Raw genomic sequence first — 13,727 nt, forward strand, 5'->3', positions numbered from 1 at the left:
TAAAATTAACATTTTTGGATCCTAAGGAGAAATAACTTTTAAAAAATTCTGGAAAGAAATCCTTGCAGTGAGCGTAAATTCTTGTAAATTTGTAAAGGGCAAGTTGGAGATCAAAGTCTTTGTAAAATGTTGTAAAAATTGTAAATTGAATTTTGGGGACAGAAGTCTTTATAAAATGTTGAACAAATGTATGAATGAATCCTATTAAAATCCTTTCACGCTGTGAGATCCAAATTCCAGGTGAGTTTATGTTCTAGTAAGCGCACATAGCCAGTACTGACAAACATCCGTACTCTGTGACTAAACTTACCAAACCAGGCTGCTTTTTAGGGGTTAGGGAGAACTGGATTATAATTTTGTGGAAAAGGAATTACAAATTTAATAGCCCAAACAAATTAGGTTGCAAGCACATTTATGGAATTGTACCAATTGCTGATGAAAGTTTTAAAAAATCCTACCTTCTTTTTCAGAGTTCTCAGGGCAATTTATTCATACCTTTACAGTTGTTATAATAATAATAATAGATTTTATTTATTTATCTTAGAGAGAGAGAGTGTGAATGAGGGGAGGAGCAGAGGGAGAGGGAGAGAGAATCTGAAGCAAACCTGCGCTGAGCAAGAGCCCAACTCCAGGCCTCATCTAACAACCCTGAGATCATGACCAGAGCCAAAATCAGGAGTTGGCTGCTTAAACGACTGAGGCACCCCATACCTTTATTATTGACCTTACTTTGCCCTAGTAGAATGTATCTGTTTGCATGTCCGCCTTCTCACCACACCTGGTTCACTACCTGTGGTAGAACATTCCAGAGCACACATCCCCTCCCCACCTCCAGCATACAGTTTTCCTTCTGGGTTCATAGTTAGAGAACATGTTCAGGCAACACTGGGCCTAGGTGGACTGTGAAGAACTCTGGTACTTCCAGGTCTGGCCCTAAAACATCATGAGTGATCATCTATACACACTCTACCTTCCCTTTCTATATAAAAAAGGATTCCAAGTGGAAAGAGCCCAAATCTCTGAGTTATTGCTCAAAGGAGAGGTATGGGACCAAGGTTGTCTGCATTTAACTGTGCATAATGAGAAATAAAACTTTGTTGTTCAAAGCCACTGTGACTTAGGGCTGTTTGCTATAGCAGCTTGTATTAGAAAAGACAGAGACTTGTCTCTTCATCATTATGTTTCTAGACCTGAGCATAGTGCTTTGAATGGAGTAGTTGCTCAACCAGTGTTTGTTTAATGATTATAATAAATGTGGTCTTTATATAGACCTTACTTAATAAGTTCATTCTCCTTAAAGTATTCCTACTATAGGTGGCTGACCTATAAATATGAACTCATGTCTTTTGATTGTACTATTCTCTCATAGACTTCATCTGGCCTTGGTCTGTTTCTTTTGCAGACAAGCTTATTTGACTGAAATATTTGGAGAAAATAAGAGAAATTAACAAGTCAGAACACCTTGTAAATATTGTTGAAGAGAATCTTGTAGTCTATTATGACAGGATTTTATTATTGTTACTTTTTTTTTCTTACTAAAAACTATTGCAAGACAGTGAAGAGTAGTTTTAGTAATCTTAAAACTTTTTTATTATGGGAAATTTTAAGTATATACCAAAGAGATTAATACAATGAATCTTCACATACCCATAACCCCGCTTCAAGAAAACTCATGGCCAATCTTATTTCATATTATATTCTCATGTACTTTCTCCCTCTCAGATCATTTTGAAGCAAATCCATGACATCATATCATTTCACTTGTACATTATTTCTTTCAGTTTATATCTCAGAAAGGGCTCAATTAAAAAAATTAAACATATGCTTACTGTATGTGAGGTATAAAACAGATTTGAGAAGTCAAAACCAGAGACTTTCTGCTTGTAAGAATGATTAGCCTTTAGGGATTGCGGTGGAGGCTGTTATGTGTTCACCAAAAATTTTTTCTTCTTCTTGTTGGACATACCAGTAGACTATATTTCCCAATATCCTCTGGATTTAGATTCAGTCACATGACTGAATTCTGGCCAATAGAATGTGGAAGTGATGTGTGCCACTTCCATGTCTAGCCCATAAAAGTCTCCTATGCATGATCCTTTCTCTCTTTCCTTGCCCACTGGGTGAATGTGTCTGCCCAGCGTGACCTTAGAATAATGATCAGCCTGGATCCCTGGAGCAGAGCCCTTACTCCACCCCTAACTGTGCCGTAACTGGCTGGGCTTTTGTGTGACTGAAAAATAAACTTGAAAAAATGTGTTAAACTGCTAAAATTTGGGGGTTTGTTACAGGAGTTTTCATTACCTTCACTAATAAAGGGGGAGGGGTGGCAAATCTTTCTTTTCGAGGGCCAGATAGCAGACTTTTTTGTCTGTGGGCTCTATGGTTTCTGTCGCAACTACTCAAACCCCCTGTTCTAGTAGGAGAGCAGCCAAAGAAAATCCATGAACAAATGGGTGTGGCTGTGTTTTCATGAAAGAGATTGGCACAAATGGGTGTGGCTGTGTTTTCATGAAACTTTGTGTACAAAACAGACAACTGGACCACATGACTCAGAATCCCTGTTCTGAGAGATTGGCACACCTTACCACCTCCTCTCAGGTGCCGTAGATGAAGAAATCATAGCAAAGTGGGGGCAGATGGATTCCACTAACCAGCCGTGTCACCTCTTGGGCAAGTAACTGTACTTCTCTGAGTCTCCGTTTCCCTCATCTGTAAATCGGAGCTAAGAATGGCTGCTCCAGGGCTGTTGTGAAGTTCAACTATCACTTCCACAGCAGGGCAAGCTGAGTAGTCCCAGGTCTTTCTCTCTCCTAGATGAAGGACACCATATTGTGTCCATGAGGACAGAGAGCTTCTCTGTGTCACTCCCAAATTTACATAGTAGATGCTCCTTTAAATATTTGTTCAATGGATGCAACTTTTAGAAAACTGCTGAAAATTGTAGCTGAAAGGATCTGAGATGAACTCTAAGCCCTCAGGGAAACACAAACAAACAAAAAGCCCAAAGTGTTGTTCCATTAGGGTCCTTTGAAGTATGAAGGGGTCACAGTGCTCAAAAGTGAGAAAATCACCACCCCCAGAGGCTGAGAGGCACTCCTAGGAGCTCCACCCCCCTGAAGCAACAACTAGGCTTATGGGACACCTGGACCTCTGGCGACGTTCCGCTTCCTGATGCTCCAACACACACACACAAAACGTGTGAAGAGGGGATGCTTGTGGCACTCACCACTTCATCCTAAGAGCCCCTAAATGTACAAAGAACCTGAGACCACTGAGTGCATGACCTTTGGAGGAGGCCCAGAAACTGCATTCCTGAGTGAGGGCTGTCCTTCCCAGGCATGAGCTAGAGCAGTGGGGAGATTGGATTGGCTTTTTGAAAAGGTTTATGATGGTTCTTCCTTATGTGGCAGGGTCCTTTACTACATTTCTAGCGTGATATTAAAGTATGAAGTCCTGCCTGTCCACTGACATCTGTGAAATAGGGAGCTGGTGTAGCTCTCATCTGTATTTTAAAAAGACCCCTTTATTGCCTTTGCTTTGCTATAATTATTTCTGTGCAAATTCTGGGAAGCAAAATAACATCTTAGGGACATGTTATAGCTGGAAGAGAAAAGGGCTTCATATATAAGGTTATATATATACGATATAAGTTTGTTTTTTTTTTAATTTCTGACAATCTCTAGGCAGAAAGTAAGCGAGCTGTTCACTCGGAGTTGAATCTCAGAGGCTGGATATTGGAAGGGGAGCTTAGAATTCAGTATCCAGCTTTCTTTTCTAGACAAGGAAACTGAGGTCCAGAGAATTAAGTAGACATTTTCAATATTGCAAAGGGACTTGGTGGCAGTATTAGGTTTCCCAGCTTTAAGACCAATGTTCTGTTTTTCAAAGGAAATTTTTAAAAATGAAAGTATGATATACACATAGAAGAGAGTACATATCTTACGTGTATAGCTCAGTGGAATTTTTACTACCCAGATCAAGAAACAGTCTGTTACCAGAGCCCCAGAGGCCAGCTACCCAAATGTTACTAATATTCTGACTTGTATCACAGTACATTTGAATCGCCTTTAAAGCATTAATACAAATTGAATTTTACAGTATGTTTTCTTCGGGATCTGGCTTCTTGTGCTATCTTCTATCCCTCTCCTCAACTTTTTATTTTGAAAAATTTCAAATGTTTAGAAAAGTTACAGGTATAATTGAATGAACACCCAGACATCCATGTGTTAAATTGTACAAATGATCACAGTTTTTCCTCTCACTGTACCCAGGCCCTTCACAACGTGACTTTGTGGCTTCTCCCATCACAATGTGGAGGCATCTCCCCTTGACTGTGCTGGCCTTGTGATTGGCTTTGACTAACAAAAGGCAACACCCAGGGGTTGTGCCCGGTTTGCTAGTTGTGCCTCAAGAAGCCTCATGTGCTTCCTTTCTCTTTGTGTCTGTCTTGGAGCTTTGCCACTGCCATGTGAAAAAGCCAGGATTAGCCTGCTGCCAGAAAAGAGACAGGTAGTCATCCCAACCAACACCCAGGCTATCCCCAGAAGCAGAGCAACCTCACCGACCTGTCATTGATCACACACACACATAAGGGGACCCAACAGAGATGACAGGAAGCACGCAGTTGAGCCCAGCCTAAATAGAATAATGAACTAAATAAATAGTTGCTGTTATATGGGGCATTTGTTACACAGAAAAAGCTGTTCGATATAACCCTTTGCCCCAAATATGTTTGCATATATCTCCTAAGAATGAAGAGATTCTGCTACATCTTCACAGTATAATTTTGTTCAGGACATTAACCACTGATACAATCATCTTATCTAATTTATAATCCTTATTCAACATTTTCTTACTGTCCCTAAAATATCATTTGTAGTTATTTTATTTTTCTATCCAGGATTCAGATGAGAATTGCTTACTGCATTTCATTGCCATTGTCATGTCTCTTTACATCTGTCTTCAATAGTCCCCACCCCCCCTTTTCTTTTGGTCTTTCCTGTCATTAACACGTTTAAAGAGCCTAGGTCAATTGACTTGGCCAAATGACCTTCAGTTTATACTTGTCTGATTGGGGTTCTCCAAGATTAATTTCAGATTATACACTTTAGGCAGGAAAACTACCTGGATGATGTTATGTTCTTAGTGTATTACATCATAGGGGACACGAAGCCCATTTGCCCCGTTGTTTTGGAATCTCTTTCAAGATGCAAAATCTTGAATCATTTTTGTGAGGTTAAGTGAGAATTCTTGACTGAGGATGTATTGGTGGGTTATATTTTTTAATGTGGAAAGAGAGAAAACACAAGCTTATCTGATTTCCCAGGAATCTATGCCATTTTGTTCTAAGTTGTTTGTCAACCTTGTCCAGTGTCCACAGGGCAGTGGACTGTGACCATATTAGAGGGTGACTTTCCTATATGAATCGGTTATTTTTTTTTTGTTTGGTCTAATCAGAAGTCATTATCAATTCATTCTTAATCTTCTCACCTCAAACTTTTTTTTGGGGGGGGTAGCAAACCAGACCTTGTGTAAAACAAAAGAGAAGTACATTTGTTATTGATTATAATTGACTTCAGTGATTTAAAAATAATAAATACATCAACTTTGTGTCACTTTTTTTTTTCCCAAATGCGAAGAATCTAAATATACCTAGAGAGGTTAAAAAGAGCTCAGTCAAATGAAGAAAAAAGCCAACAGGCTAGAAATGCCCTCTCTTTTTTTTAACAACTGAAGAGTTTTGGAAATCTTTTCAACAGCTTCTGGTGGAGTTATATCTGAAAGAAAGCTAAAACTGGTAAATTTGCATTTAGAAAGGAATAAGACAGCAGTTCCTCAGCAAAGAAAGAGTAAACTGACACCTTTAAGGTGCCACATCAGAGATATCTCCACACAAAACAGCTTTAAGATGTGCTTCTCACATCTTTACTAATAAACACAAGATCTCATCACCAATGCTTATGGCAAGGATTTCACAATGATTGGGGGTGTAGTGCCTCATTTGTGAGCCAGATGTGTCTAAACTGAAATCTGAAGATTCTCATTTGGTAAACTCTAAACAGGGTGATGAAAGTTAGATGAGAAATAGCCCCTTGGAAGAATAAGCATGAAAGAGCTTGTTTACACATTTTTGGAGCTCAAATTTGCGATGGTTGTTATTTTACAAAGGTTGGGATTTTCCTTTATTTACCTGGTGTCTAACTTAATTCTGAAATTGTAGTTGTTTTATCCATAGGTGATGAACAGAAAGTAGTGTTTTGGAATAAAGATTTTATTTGTTGGGGATATGAAAACCAAATAATACTTTAAAGGGATGTTTTGGTTACTCACAAAGCCTGAAGGATAAACTGTTCCCACACTTTTGTGTGTGTGTGTGTATGTGAGTAAACAATATGCAACGGTGGTATCAGGCACAACAATATTGAAAAATTTCCTACACATGTATTAGTCAGGGCAAGTAACATCAGCAGCTATAACAAATACTCCCCCCAAAGCTCAATGACTTAACACAATAAAAATGATTGCTTGCTTGTACCACAATACTGTGGTATTAAAGAGCAGTCTTCCTTTGAGGAAAAATATTTACTATTAGTTGAATGATAAATAGGAAATATTAGATTATCTTTCAAAATATAGGAAACTTATATGTCATTATAAAAGAGTTCATTTCTGCAACATAATGCACAGTTACAACACGTTAAATTACCATATTAATTTTCTAAGCACTTTGTAATGATTTATTTATTAAGATTCATCTGGTGCTTCTATTATATCAGTGAAGCACTAAGATATTGCCTTTCTCCTTGTTCCTTTCTCTCTCTGTGTTAGAATGGTTACTTTTCCTGATTATTGTACAACTGGATAAGATTAATGAGAAACTGGATTCATGGGATAGTCCAGGCAGAATCACATAGGAAGATGTTGGCTTGGCCTGACCATTTGATCCTGACTCATTAGCAGGTGTGATAGGGGTAAGATTTTATATATCATTTAGGTTAAGTAAATATAACAAATTTTTTAAAAGCATTGCAAACATGTAAGATTTTACTAATGAGTAGATTTGTTACTTTTAATTTTTTATTAAGCATTTTTGTAATTAAGAATAATACATTTTCATTGTTGAAAATGTGGAAAATTATAAAAAAGGAAAATCGATTATATATATTTCTATCACCTAAAGATGATCACGATTTGCCTTCTGATATAGTTCTTTCCTGTTTATACAACCACATACACACACCAAATATATACGTACATATGTACATGCAAATATACATAGCCTATATACCTGTTTAGATGTTTTTATATAGTTTGGGGACATAAGTGAAACCATGTTTCATATGGCCATTAAAATTCATATAAAAGAAAACTTTTTATGACTGCAGCATATTATCTTGTATGAAAATACCAGAATGTATTTAGCTATTCTTGGATACTTATGTTGCAAAAATATCACTTAAAATATCACTGAGATACACACAGCAAAATCACAGAAAAACATGTATGAGAATATTTATAGCAGCTTTATTCCTAATAGTCCACAGCTGGAAACAATCCAAATGTCTATCAGTTTTAGAATGGATAAACAATATTCAATATGGCCATACAATGGAATATTAATCATCAATGGAAAAGAACTGATGGCTGGCAGCTGCATGTAACAATACCGATGATTTTCCTTGACATAATGTTTAATGGAAAAATAGATACCAAAGAACACATTCTCTATGATTCTGTTTATATGAAATTCAAGAATAGGTACAACTAATCCAAGGGGCTGGGAGATCAGAATAGTGCCTTGGGCAAGGTATAGACAGAGATGGGGCATGAAGAGAACTTCAGGGTACTAGAGTTGGTCTATATTTTTGTCTGATAATTACATACTACATTAATATGTAAAAATTAATTGAGCAGTACACTTCAGATTTGTGCACTTTATAAGTTACCTCAATAAGCAAAAATAAGAATAAAAATATACTGTGATACATCTTTGAAGACAGGTTTTGACTAAATTTCTTATAAATTCCTCAGTATAATCTTATATGTTCTAAAAATGCTATTTTGAAGCAAATAGCATATTATTTTGTAAAAACCTAGGATCTCCTTTCCTGTTACAGTACTCTTATAAGCTAGATAGAGGACAGCATTTTTGAGATAATGCTAGTAGTGGTTAGATTTGCCAAAGGATAATAATAAATCAGTTGGCAGAATCAGGACTAGAACCCTTCTTTAGACTTCATATAAATTTCAGTTTAATCCAGCATTGAATATAAGAAATCTGAATTCAGGAGCACCTGGCTGGCTCAGTCGGAAGAGCATGCAACTCTTGATCTCAGGATCATGAGTTCAAGCTCCACACTGGGTATAGAGATTACTAAAAAATAAATAAATAAACTTAAAAAAAAGGAATCTAAATTAAAAATTCAGTATAATTAAAGATGTTGCTCCATGAACTGCATTTTACAAAAAGGATTCACAATAGGATTCTAAGTCTTGTAAAATTTCCTAGTATAATCCAGTTATGATATAACTAATAATTATTTTATGTTTTCAAGGATGTTGCTAATTTATAGAGTAAGATAATATGCATCCTAGAGTATAACAATTTTATATATGAATACTCTGCATATTAGTCAGGTTTCTGCTATGATAGTGCTGCTTAACAAAAACACCAACCTTTCAGTGGATTGCTGTAACAAATATTTTAATTTACACTTGCAAATCTGCAGGTCAGCTGTGGTTTCACTGATCTTGGCTGGTCCAGAATGGAGTATGGGTTTTGAGTCAGTTCTTTTTTCTTTTTTCTTTTTTCTTTTTTCTTTTCTCTTTTCTTTTCTTTTCTTTTTTTTCTTTCCTTGCCTTGCCTTGCCTTGCTTTGCCTGCCTGCTTGCTTTCTTTCTTTCTTTCTTTCTTTCTTTCTTTCTTTTTCTTTCTTTCTTTCTTTCTTTTCTTTTTTTTTTTCTTTCTTAAAAGAGGTTTATTTATTTGACAGAGTGTGAGAGAAAGCACAAACAGGGGGAGGGGGAGAGGGAGAAGCAGGCTTCCTGCGAGCAGGGATCCCAACGCGGGGCTCTATCCCAGGACCCTGGGATCATGACCTGAGCTGAAAGCAGCGGCTTAACCAACTGAGCCACTCAGGCGTCCCTTGGGTCGGTTTCAAGTCTGCTCCCCCATGCCTGCCTTCTAGGACTCAAGCAAAGGAACAACAGAGAATCCTGGCCCAGCCACATAAGCACAGTTAAACCCTTAGCTTTATGTCACATCTACTTACATTCCATTAGCCAAAGCACCATGACCAAGCCCAACATCAGACACTGGAGCGGGAAAAGACTGGGGTGAGTACCCTCCATCTATATCAGTAAATACTGCTGCATTACCAGCAACTCCCAAACCCAGTGTCTTAAAAGAACAATTTATTATTTCTCATCAGTCTATGAATTGGTTGAGGTTGTTTTGCTAATCTGGGCTGGTCTCATGCATCGTGGGCTGTGGACTGGTCCCTCTGCGGTCACCTTAGCAGGGACAACACAGCTCTCTTCCATGTGGTATCTTATACTCCAGCAGGCCTGCTGTCATTTGTTTTTATAATGGTGACAGGGTCCAAGAGAGAATGGAAGATTCCAAGGCTCTTGAGCTAGCCCTTGGAACTTGTATGGCGTCACTTCTGCTGCATTCTATTATCTACAGCAAGTCACAAGATGGTCCAGATTCAAAGTGTGAACAAGTAGACTCCAATGCCTGATGGGAAGAGCTGCAAAGGCACATTGTGGAGTGTTCCTTTCTTTAACAGAGATGCCACATAAGGAAAAAAAAACCCACACTGGCTTGCTTATCTTGAGATCCTACTGGGTGCTGTCCAAAACCATGAAGACATCACCAGATGATGGAATTTTTTCCCATGAAGGCCTTGGTCAGGCTCACACTGAGACCTTGAGGAAGCTGTTTACTAGCACCTTATGAGAGGAGAGGAAGGGGACACATTATGCTTGGTCTAATTTAACTCTCCATATGTTCAGTGTTCATCATTCAATTAACTGTAGTAAGAAACTCCATGATCAGAGGAACTGATACTAGACTAAATTTGGGTAATGAATAAAATTGTGCAAATAGGATGTGAATTTTATTCTCATCCCCTCCTTCTTTTCTCCCCAGGATCTCTCACTCCTCCTGTGGATGTCTTTGCAGGGACCTGTGGTAGATTGTACTATTTTCCCCAGTTCTTCAGTGGAGTGTATTTTCCTACCCCATTAATATAAGGCTTAGGCATGTGACTTGCTTTTGGTTTATGGCTTATGGGTAAAAGCAATGGTGTGTCAGTTCTGAAGCTAGGGCTTCTGAGACACCATTTCTTCTCATGTTTTGTGCTTCTGTCCTGGGGCAACTACGGTTCTAAGGAAGATGAGAGACATATGGAGCAGACCTGGAGCCAGTCTGCAACCTGCGGCCAAGGCCAACTGGGCCCAAATTAGGTCATCCAACCCCACCTCCTCTGCAGACAGGTGAATAAATGATTATCATTTTAAGCTACTGAGTTTTAGGGGGGGGGATTGTGATTTTAGGGTGATTTGAAGCATTATTGTGGAATTAGTTAACTGAGTCCTAAAATTCCCAGGGAAATGAGCTGAACCATCTATGACTCAGGTTCACCTTTATCCACACAAAACTTGAACAAATTCTCTATAAAACTGTATAGGTCGAAGACATTCATATTCTACATTTGTAATTTGCCACATCTATGTAACTCCTCCATCATTACTAACCCAATCTTTCTTTGACTTAATTTCAAATCAGTCATTTAGATCAACATTTCCACCTACCATATCCAAGCAATAATATCTATGAAATCAAAAGTTTGGTGTGTTGTTATATTTTTCCCATCTATCTCTGTATCTCTATCTCTATATATGTATTTACATATATACTGTGGTAGTGATCATTCTATGTGCGCGTCACCGCACGCTTGAATAGCAAGCTTCCTTGCTATTTTCCTGGGCACATAGAATGATAACCTTTCCAAGCTAGGTGGGACCATGTGACCACCTTCTGGCCAAGACTGGCTAGATCAAGAATGCTCAGAATCAGTGGTAATGATTTACTCATTTCTAGACCTGGTTCCTGAAATCTTCTGTACTATCTATCCCCCTCTCTCTTTCCTTGTCTACTGGCTAGATGCAAAGAACATAGTTTAGGACTCCAGATTCCTTGAAAATGGCAGAGTCAGTTGAGGGAAGGAACCTTGATTTTTAAATTATCTTATAGATCAGAGGCCTATCCCCACCTCTCTTCACCTTCCCTGCCACTCCACCAGCCCACACTGGACTATTCATGAGTGAAAAATCAGTGCTTACTGTGTTAAGCTACTGAGAATTCAGGATATATTGGTTTTAACAGTTAGAGTTACCTGTCTAATAAAAAATGCATCACCCTTAAAATTAGAATATATCCATCAATTTATTACCTAAGCTTACCTCTGTACCACCTGTAATCCATATGCCATACTTTGGAAACACTGCTACGATCCATCTTCTCATTTTATAGTCAAAGAAACAGCCCCAGAGAGGGAAGGTGCCACCCAGGTGTGCACAGTGAGTTAGAGCAGGAGCTGAGGCTCAAATCCAAGATGCCCAAGTTCCAGACTGGCCCTAGCTCAGGAATGCTGTGCATCTATTTGGTCCCCTCAGGATTATGCAATAGTTTGTCATCCATACTGCCGACATCCCCTATTGCCTCCACACCACTGACAGATGCCAAGGACTTCCCTCTTTGCTCACCTGTGACTCTGCTAGAGATTCTTCTCTGGCCACAGTGGTGCATCCTGCCTGCATGCGGTGATGAGTGCCCTGCACTGCCCTCCACCAGTACACACACAGGAGCTGGTGGGCAAATACTCCCATTTCCTTCCTTTGAAGCCTGGTCTACACAGTCTTTCAGCAGGGGCTTCAGAGGGACTGAGCCCCTCCTTACCCACCTACACCCCCTCTCTGGTCTCCTTCCCTTTTCCTCTCATTTCCTCCTGACACGGCAGAGAACTTGAGGGAAGACATCTCTGAAGAGGTGGCCTCTGAACAGAGCCCTGAATGTCAGGAGGGACATGCTAGAACAGAGTCTCAGGCAAAAGAGTCACCACTTAAAACATCCCTGGAGGTGGGAGAGGGCTTGACATGTCCAAGGCATAGAAATGAAGCCTGTGTGGCTGTGGCAAGGGGGTGAATGGTGTATGTATCTGGGGGGGGGGGCCGGGTGGGGGGGGGGGCCGGGTGGGGGGGAGGGCTCTTAGAGAGGTGGGCATGGGCCAGATCCCTATGGAGAGGTTTGAATTTGTCCCAAGAATGATGGAAAGCCAGCAAAGGGTCTTAAGCAGAGGATCCATTTAACCAGATTTGTTTCTAGAGTTCAATAAGAGATCTTCCCAAGAAAATGCAAGGACCAAGGCATTAATGCTTTTTGGCAAGATACAGTATAGATGTGCAACGAGGTTCACCTGTGAGCTCTCTCTTGGAGGGGAGGCCGGGCCTGGTGGGGTTCAGAGTCTCTGTACACGGTGACCAACACCTGCCCTTTGCTTTCCGTTTTCACCACATCTGTCTGTTCCTCCTTCCAGTTGGAAAGGGCTGGTGTATGTGGCCCTGGAGGGGGGTCGGTGAAGGTACCCCCACTGCTTTCTAAACTGACACCTTGGGCCCTGGTCTGTCTTAAGTCCTTAAACTGCCAGCTACATCATGCTAAATCCAGAGTGGAGTTAATTCAACTGGGAAGAAAATACGAGCCACGATTAAGCAGGCATTTCCCCCCCGCACTTTGCCCCACGCGGAATAAACATCTTTTTGTTCCACAGCCCATTAAAATGATTAAAGAAGGTCCAGCAATATTTTCATGCCCAGGGGAAGATTCTATTACAAAGGTGGGCAAACTGGGCCCTTGAAAACTCCAACAAGGGATCCTGGAAATGGCAGAAAATTGTGAGCTGTAGATGTAAAGTAATTGACTAAAAGTGGCCAAGACAGGCAGAACAACTCGGGCCACTGAGGGGAGTCTCTGTCACCCTGTTTCTGTTAGAGATGGGGAAGTCTGTTGTGAAAGCAATTAGGTTGTTTGAGACTTGGAACTGAGGCATCTCAAAATTAAAATAAAACTATGGAAATCCAAAACCAATCAATACTCAAAAGACTGATTAAGTCTGTCTTTAAATGTACAGATGCTTGAATAATATTATTTGAGTTATTATATTCATGAGGATTTTGAGAAGTCTTATGGTGTTATTAAGTTATATGCAAAATGATTTTGGAAAGCTGTTTTTGGTGTGTGCCAGTGTGACAAGCACTTGGATAAACAGTTTTTTTCCTCTGAGAGGCACATGTATTGTGGTTTCAAAAATGGGTTTAAAGATTTGGGTCAGAAATTGTTTTAAAAGGTGAGCTTACTCTTGCAGGTTTTGCATTTCTTAATCTGAAGCCCCTAGCTCCCAGCCCCACTCTGAAGTTTAAAAAGATGGTTTGATAGTACAAATTACTTTCTTTGTTTTCCATTTAACAGAGCTAATTTTTTATAGGCATGTAAACAATTTTTATAACTTAAATCTCTACAAACTGTGGCATGAAGAGAAATAGTCAATGGCTATAAAAATGTATGATAAATCACTGCTAATTAAAAATGCAAGTATTGACCATATTAACTGAGTCAAGTAATTGTTTTTTTACACTATAATTTAATTCTTTTTTTATCCATAA

The sequence above is a fragment of the Eumetopias jubatus genome, unplaced genomic scaffold (genome assembly GCF_037043125.1).
Source record: "Eumetopias jubatus isolate StellerSeaLion01/CBP00866 unplaced genomic scaffold, mEumJub1_p1.0 scaffold_9, whole genome shotgun sequence".
NCBI classification, from domain to species: Eukaryota; Metazoa; Chordata; class Mammalia; order Carnivora; family Otariidae; genus Eumetopias; species Eumetopias jubatus.